This window comes from Falco biarmicus, chromosome 6, assembly GCF_023638135.1.
Source record: "Falco biarmicus isolate bFalBia1 chromosome 6, bFalBia1.pri, whole genome shotgun sequence".
Taxonomy (NCBI): Eukaryota; Metazoa; Chordata; class Aves; order Falconiformes; family Falconidae; genus Falco; species Falco biarmicus.
Window position 1 is genome coordinate 5,763,691 of NC_079293.1, and position 9,446 is coordinate 5,773,136.

Sequence of the window (9,446 nt, forward strand, 5' to 3'; positions counted from 1 at the left end):
AAGGGGGAGTTTTTACAGTACTGTAGGAGACCTGCATACAGCTCCCAAGTAACTGACACCTTGTATATGGGAATGTAAAAGATTTACATCATTAGACTGAGAAGTGCCCTTGCTTACCAGCCCATGCACCCCTTCCCAAGCAGTTACTGTCATTACCTGACCCCATCCATGCAAGATAAAACTTCTGACCCAAAGTCAGCCAGGGTTGTGACAGTATTTTCCAGGTCGCAATAGGATGGATTTATGCCAGAACACATTTGCCTGATAAGGACGGCAAGGACTGCTGCTAGTTCTCTAGCAGTTCCCATCTTTTTTACAAAGGACAAGTAAGTCCCAGACATCATTAGTGGGGGACGAAATCATACGCAGTTAAAAGAACACCATTGGCTGGAAAGAAAATATTCTTCATATCAAGAGTTGTGGGATAAGGCTTTATGTGTAGAAAGAGAAGCAGAGAAGGACTTAGAAATGGGGTTTGACATGAATGGTGGTACTTGGCATACATTGAGCAGGTGCTAAACAGATTAACTCTGCAGTGAAGAAAAGCCTGGACTCCTTACTGTCTCTAGTTTTGCTTTATGACTATGGGAAAGCATTTTATTTTATCTTTAATGTGAATATTATGTTGCTATCATCTGACCCAACAGGATGTTTAAATGCTCAATCCATCAAGGCTGATAAAGTTGTCTGGCATCTTTTTATAGCAGACACTCTGTAAAGGGTAGAATTGTAAACATCTGTGGTATTTCTGAGTCACCCACCCTCTTACTATATCTCTCCTGAAAAGTAACCATGCAAAAACCCCTTTCGTTTTCCAGACCTGAGGCTGTTACTGAGATTTATTTCTCTTTTAAATAAATTCCCTTGGGATTCTGCGTTTGGTATTGTGTTGTATGCCATGGCCATTCAGAACTTAATAGCAATTTCTGCTTATTCTTGAGACTCACATCCCCTCATTGTTTGAGCTGCAGGAGAGCCTCTGCAGAGAACAGAGCAAACCTGAAGCTGTGTCCCGCAGACGTCGTTAGCATGCGCTAGCCAGCCTAATGCAGTCCGGGGAGCAGCAGTGCGCCTCCACGTCTTTGCTGATTCACCTCACAGCTCCTGCTTATTTCAAGTACTGCACAAGAAGAGAGCTTCACATTGTGTTCAAAATAAAGATAGGATGCCTCAAGCTACTGATAATCTTACCCCTACTTTAGAGACACAGTTACAAAGCTGTTGTGGACAAAAAAAAAAAAAAAATAAATAATTCTTTTTGCATCAACACTGGGACTTCAGCACTGGTATGACTTGTAGTGAGAGGCGCCACTTCCACCACGCGTTTGTTAGGGTTTTCATATGTGAATGTGTAGTCTGTATTTGCATTCCTGCTTTGCCTGATTTTTACAATACACTGTGAGTTTTATGGTATTTTAATTAGAGTTGACAAATGGGACTTTTTTTTTTTCCCCTGAACAAAACCGGGGGAGAAAGGAACACAAAACTTATGAATTACAAGTGCTCCCTCCCCCTTACAGCTAACAGTGAGGGGAACCGTTATTGCGCTAAGGCATGTGAAACAGTATTGCTGTATTAAGGACGTAAATGCAGAAGAAGAAACAAACAGATCTCCAGCTAGACAGAGGCGGCATTGAGAGCTTTCTGTGCGCCTGTTGTTCGGCTCATGTCAGTCTCAAGAGCCCTTATTCTGCTTTTCAGGTGATATTGCTCATTTGTATAATTCCAATTGAAAGAAAGCAGTTTTCACACAGCAGCATGGAGTGGTTGGGACCCTACCACTGACAAGCCAGAACAGTTTTAAGGCAATATGCATTTTAGAAACAAAAATCTGTTAGAGTGACTCCTCTGTGTTTCGTAACATTATGTGTATGTCTTCTATAACACTTGTTAGCCAGATGTGTCTCTGAGAGACAAACAATCACCCGGCCATGCTTTCTGGCAAAGATTAAAGCAATTGTTATTCTTCAAGTACTGATCAAGCTTATAAATCTTTTTAACTGAATTAAATACAGAAGGGAAAAGGCACTTTGTTGTGTTCTATTTTCATTAATGAGTGGGCAAATTGTTTCCGACTGGGAACAGAATAATATCAAAACCCAAAGCATCCCCTCTGGAAATAAAAAGCTAGTTTCTACTAAAAAGGAAGAGCAGAAAAACATGTGCAGCACTGAATTTGCTCACTACAACAATGGACAGCCAGATAACCTTAGAATGGGGTTTAAAGAAAAACTGGAGCTAATCTAAGACTGCATCTCCAAAAAGGAGGGTGAAAAGGGAGACCTGCTTTCAGTTGTGGTTGCTGTGGCCTTCCTTGCATAGGAAGAATGCTTAGAAAGAAGAAACTCAAACTGCTCAGCCTTGGAGTGCATGAACTTATTCCATTACTTAGTTATTAAAAATAAAGTTATGGGCTTTCTGGTGGGGAGTGTCTTAGGTCCCAAGTCCAATGCGGGAATTGATTAGCATGTACAGTAACCAAAATACATTTTAGTAACAAAAAACAGGCTTCAGTAACTTGAGGAAATCACTGTAATTTAAAAATTTTAATAGAAAGACCTGTCTGGACATATGCCTGTTAGGCATAATGTGTGCCTAAAGAATATTTTTCTTTAGCAGACAATTTACTTGCTAAAGAGCACCCAAAACGCAAATCTGACGTAAAATGTCATAGAGGAAACAGGGTGGGAGTTAAGGCACTTAGGTCAGTTACCTGATTTCAGAAGGTTATCATAATTCCATACAGTGGTTTCAAGTTTTTCACGTGGACAAAGTTATCTGAAAAAAAATGTAGAAGCCATACTATAAAGGGGTGATGAGTCAAGAAGTGTATCACGAAGGCCTTTTTTGCTGTTTTGATATTGCAGTAAAGTTAATATTGAAGAGACAGCGTAAGCTGGATGAGACAAAAGTTAGTAATGAAGCAGCATCTGAAATGGGGAGCTACCCAGATCCTCCAGGTCCTTCCCGTAGGAATGGCATATGAAAGACAGGCTCTTTGCAGGGAGTCTTCTGCACACGTTCATGCATGATTGACTTGCTCAAGTGACTTCTTGGCTTGCAAGAGCACAGGCTGCATGGGTCTCATAGAGGGTCACTGATCATTGTCCGCTGCTTTGGACGCCCCAGCATGCATGCCTTCAGGTTGTGCAGTTGCTAACATGAAAGCACAAAGCATGCAGCGTTGGAGCTGATACCGATGAATGCTCAAAAGATGCAGATAAAGCCTGCGACTTTAAACAAATGCCATAGTTTCCTCCTATCTTTCTGATAATACAAAACACATCATGGTTCTGGTTTGAACAGTGTGCCAGGAGATGTGATCAGGTTTCACTCGTTTAGTTTATATTACCTAGGAGACGAGCAGTTTCCATTTTCAAGGCTTAGAGCAGTAACTCCCTTTCTCGGAAATGAATCGTTGATTGTTAATGCCACTAGAAAGCTGGGGTTCAGCTATAACTGATCACTGAGACTCAGGTAAGTTAGCATTTCTTGTTATAAAACAGTTTTACCGAACGAAAAGTTGTTTTTCTAATGTCAAACAGGCTTGATAAGAGTCTCGTGAAAGTGTCCCATCAGCCAGCATAAATCACAGATATAATCCTATTTTCATTGTGTTATTACAGTACTTTATAACTACTAAAGAGCTACAAACTGTAATGTGGCCATTGACAATCACTTGTTCGAGTGGAAATCTTCTGACTTAGTCAATTCAGTTTTTTTACAAGTTGATGAAAATGTTACAACAGTAGCCTGAATGGAGCAGTAATACTTAATGTTGAAGATCGTTTGATGTAGAGGGATTTTTTGTTGACATTGGAAGAGTATGGGAGAGGTGGCTTATCTCTTTGGTGTGAAGGTGATGAGAAATGCAGTAGTAGTTGTGTAGACGAAATACAGACATCATGACTTAAAAAAAAAATTAAGTCATTTTGGCTTTAATTTTTTTTAATTACATAGTTTACCAAAGTAACAAAGAAAACAGTGAACTGTGTCTGCCCTCTCTCAAAACCCATTCATTGCTGCAGAGGAGAGACCGCAGCAATTAGCAGCTGGCAAAGCATCACACTCAGCAGCTGCTGGGTTATTAAGTGGTGTTTGTGGTTTCCCTAAGTACAAAACAAGATGGGATTTTGCCATCACTGGCTATAAAAAAGAACGCCAAGCCTGCTTAAGGTTACAAAGCCTACTGAAGATGTAGTTTAGAAGTGATATTTTCAGAGAAGTGAATGTTTGGCAGCTAAGATCCTGAAGCCCAGAAAGGAAGGAGATTTGTCCCCAGCTGCTGTGGAAGCTTATGTGAAAGTCAGGTGTAAAGGCCAAAGCAACCAGCTCTGGTCTAGTGCTAAATGACCAAGTAAGCTCTCTTGCATCTAGTCTTTTCCTTCCCGTAGTTAGTTGGTAAATAAATACCTAGGCTAATTTTTATGACTTCTCTGTTTTCTCTTGTTGACTCTTTCACAAGTGCCTGGAAATCGCCTTACACTGGCACTCCCACTGTTGGACAAGAAACAAAGGCACTGCAAGGTTAGTGACTTGTAGCAATAGTTTTTCAGCTCCTATCACAGATGTGCAACGGTTTGGATAGCTGGTGCACACGCCGCTTGGTTGGGTGACTTAGAATGGAGTTACACTGCACCTTGGTGTAGCCAGGAGGTTTCCTGCTCCCCCTTCTTCTGTAGCAGAGCACTGGAAGAGATGCACTGTGCTGGGGTGGGGAGGCTAGTGGAGCTTCCATCAGTTTAAGAGCAGACTGAACTGTCAGGAACAGTACAAGCGCAACCAAGCCTTCTTGGGGCCAGAGAATGAACCAAATCTGTTCCATGGGTAGTCCATGAAACAAGTGCAAAGACTCAGTGACCATAAAATGGTTCCTTGTATCAGGAACCAAAGAAAATAAGGGGAAAATGCAGTTACTGAATGAACATCTGAAGCTAAATTTCGTTCCTTGTTGTTTATGGAACCCACTGTGGCAGTATTTTTTTTTCTTTTCCTCGTAACACTGAGATGATCCTTGGTGTTAAAAAAAAGCAAAAAAGAGCCGCAATGATGCTTTAGGTTGTAAAACAAAAACAACGGAGGGTGAACTCTCAGGATTGTTACCAGCTCTGCTTTTTTATGATCCTATATTCTTCTCCGTGATTTTCTACTTTTACTCTCTGCTTTATCATTTTTGCCACAATTTATGGGTCTCTTTCTTCCCGAAAAAAAAAAAAAAAAAAAAAAAAAAGCTAAGTTGTAGGTGCAGCAAAATACTCCCATTAGCAATCTTTGTATCAGAATAAGAAAGTGTTTTTCCATTTCTCAGCATGTGAGGATTATTCAGCTTGCTTGTACAGACTTCATACTATTCCCAAGCTCATGTCCTTTCTGTTATTTCTCACCGTTCCATCTCCATTTCCTATAATACTGCACCTTCTTCCTGTAATTTGCCTGCTGCCCAAGCTCCAAGCTGCCTGCCCTCTTTGTGCCCCTAACACTCTGAATGCTTTCCCCACTTCCTCTCTACTTAGTTTGATCTTGCATTTTCTTACTTTTTTCCCCATTTTCTTCTACACAAAGATACCTTTTCTGCTTTTAAAGTAATTAAATTAGCAAAGCTGATTGAAATCTAGGTGAACTAATTCTCTGAGTGCTATGCTTTTCAATGGACGCGTTGCTCAATACACATTAGCCAGCCTTCTGTAGACCTCATTGAATGCCAGAAATGATTATTTGATGAATATATTCAACAACAACAGCATTATTCAAACACTTTGCCCAATAAATTACATTCAGCACAATCAGAAGTTAATGGTGTATTCAGGTTGCTGTTTGCTCATGAGAGCATGTGTGCAGCCGTAAGGAGGGAAATCAAGTCACTGATAACATCTGAGGGAAACGGGCTGTGGAGGCTCTTCTGGTCATTTGTGTCTCTAGTGAGCAGGACAAACTGTGTGGGTGTTGGGGGGTGTGTGTGTTTAAATCTAGGGAATAAATGATACATGTGAGGAGGAAGAGAGATTACCTGCCCCATTGCCTGGCTGGTAGCAGAAGCAGCCCAGGCACTTGTTTTCACGCTCATCCCCAGTACTTCAGCTAGAAAGGAGTACAACGAATCGACGTATCTCTAATCTTCAGCTTCTGCCCGAGCTGTGGTGTGTGTGCGTGTATGTGTGTGGAGCAGGTGGTTGAAGTAAATTGCAATAGAGGCTAAGTCTTTTTGTGGTCTTTATGTCCACAGTGCCAAATAGATCCCCTTTTAACCCTTTTGTTGCCTTTTTTTAAACCTTTGAGTAATTTCATTGTTAGCCCCAACACTGGATATTACCTTGATGCAAATTAATGTCATCTACATTTTCCACGATCTGCTCAATTTCTTTAGCCAGCTTCCTTTCTTGACTCCCTTTGATTCATTCTGAACCTCCTTGGAACGCTAAGGGTGAAATTTCTCTTTGGCTACAAGGATTTGGATCGCATTTTTTCATCTCTAGTCTTTATATTAGTCAGAATATAATTTTGCTGAAGTGTCATGCTCTGACACTACGCTTGGCATCTGCTTCCACCTGTACTGCCACTTGCAGAAGTGTTGAAAACCTCATACACTGTCATCTTTTTCCTGCTGCTCAATTGTGTGCTTACTTGAAGATTTCCCTTTTTTTGTTGTCTGAATCCTCACCTTGCTCTGAATTTCATACAGCCCATGTAATGTCTTTGTCTCCTCTAGCCTCAGCTAACTTAACCTCTCATCAGTCTGTGCCTGCGAAGTCAATTTTATTTTGTTCACCTGTTGAGTAACTCTTTATCTTTGAAGTCCATTTTATTTTTCCCATTCCATATGTTCTTTGCAATGCTTCAGTGAATTAATTGTATTTTCAAAGGATACAAAAGCGTCAGTTAACATCCACAATCTTCTATAGGAACAGTGGTGCATAAAGCAAACATAAGCTTTTAAAGGCACATTTGCAGCTCCTTTGAACAGAGGAGCTGTGCTGGTTACAACCCCAACAATACCATGAAACAGGGTTATCCTATACAACCGCTGCTCGACATCAAGTGAGGGCTGCAAGTGGAAAAATATAACCAAAGCTCTGCAGACTTCTGGCTGCAGAAGCACCGCTGGCTACAAGACCTCCCCAGCAGTCCTTCAAGAAATGTCAGTTTCTCATCCACAGAGCACATAGACCAGGAACCACCTTTAGTTCTGTGAAGTCCCTGCTGCCTCACTGCCAGACATCTAGGCGGCAGAACGTGTTGCTGTCTTTCAAATAGCTTTGCAGAAATTTAATCCATCCGATCTTCTGGCTGGCTAGAATTTGCCCATTGCTCAGGATCTGCTGGACATTTTCATCAAATCCTTGATCTGCACTTCTTTGGGCAGGACTTTCTTTTCCCCTTCACATCCTCCTCCTCAACATAGGATTGGCAAAATAAAGTTGTTCTTTTCTAATCCCTTTTGTTGCTCAGGTAAAGAAGCAGTGGTTCAGCTTTGGGAAAAAAAAGAGACCTCAAGGTAAATGTCTCAGTCTGTGTTTAGGTATCTGCATGGCCTGATTTCCACCAGTGTTGGTTCCCACTGATTTTTGTGCCTTGCTGGTGACCCAGCATGGCTTTCATTTCTGTCCTGACTTGTTCAGCTGGAGGCTCAGAACTGGTGTAACCCCAGTCATAGATTGACAGCTGACATTATGGGTTTTATATTAGTAAAGGGAAGGAGCAGCTCTTACTTACGGCCATTAGCAAAAGGCCACTCACAGCTGTACTAATTTTCCATGGGATAACAAAATTCAGTCTTCCCTTTATCTTAAAATCCTAGGAAAGGCCTTTTGAGGTTTTCCTTCAGATCTCCTCTAGAGGACAGCTCATCCACAAGATGTGTTCATAGGTGTTAATATTCATGCTCGCTCACGTGAGCGTTTTGTTTCCTTGCCTGTGCTTTATCACATAGCAGTATCTTCATGCTTTGCCATTCACCTCCTTTGAGACTGATGTATTGACTGCATTACTTATCTAGAAAGCATTAAAGCCCTAGTGCTGATGTCTTGAAGAGCTTGATTTAAACTTCTTATTGAGCTCTAATTGCAGACATGGAGGACAGAAATAGCTCTTTAATGATAAAGTCACCACCCTGCCAAACATATTTAAAAGCATACAAGCGTATGTCTGATAGGATATAAACCAACTGATATTCCCCTGTTATTCTTTTTTATTTGCAGCATAAAGGAGTAGCTTGGTAACTGTTCTGCGTGAGAACACCTTTTTTTCAACATCCCTCCCAGTATAAATCAGCAACATACTAATTTCTGCAGCAGTCCCTCAGCTCCTCAAGTAAGTCACCAGCTCTCACGGTAGCCATGTAGCAACACCCAAATAGGCCATAGGCAGAGGTAATGATGGGCTGCAGAATCAAGGGAGAGCAAAAGAAGAACTTTCCATCTGTGTTAAGCTTTGTGATGCTGTGGCCCGATTACTTCTCGTACTTGCTCATACATCAGTACTAACTGCAGCTACAGCATTGGCAGCAGGATTTGCACGTGCCACTGCTGCCCCAGAGAGGTACATTTTTCTCTCCTGCTAGGCAGAGCTTGCAGGAGCAGTAGATAGGATGAGGACATTAAAAGATATTATTATATTTTATTCAACATATATATTAATATATATAATAAGTTACAATTATATATATAATATAATAGTATTATATTATAGATAATATTAAAAGATAGAAAACACAGATCTGGAAAATTCTCAGATTTCCCATCTCATGTCTCCCAGCCATTCTGTGTCCTGGGAATACAGCTACTTTTTGCTCTCACGAAACAAAGGAGCTTGGTATCCTTTAAGATCTGCACAGACTTCAAAGGTGGGGTGAGGTGGGAAGGTGACTGTATGCTTTCGGTGGTTATCTCAGGTCTTCTTTTGACTTTGAGTGTGGCTGCCAATGGCTTCTTAGGCAGCTCTTCTTTTCCAGAAGTGTTCTAGGACATGGTTGAGACTTGTGCAGAAAAAAAACCTATTAAAAAATCCCATTTTTGAAGTAAAGTTCAACACATTTCTTAAATAATGAGAAATATGACAAATAAAATCTAAGGAAGTAGGACAGGATTTAAAATATTGCACAAGTTTACCGAGAAGTTAGATCACAGATAAAAAGCAAACAATTTGCATTTTGTTAGTCAACTTATTATGGGACACGTGGCTCCTATACAAAAATTTGAACTTGAAATCTGATTTAACTGTGCTTAGTATTTGCATAACTGACAGGGCTAAGTTAAGTGTACCTCAGTGGTAGGCTGCTAGCCTGAACTTGCCAGAGAAAGCTCTACCTGACGCTTGGGAGACCCTTGGGAATAACAGGCACGTTTACTTGCAGAGGACAGTTTAACAGTACAATTAGGCTTCAGTCCAATTGACAAAACCTATTTTAACAGTAAATAAATTTTGTGTAACAGCCTCAGAAGGTACAAATT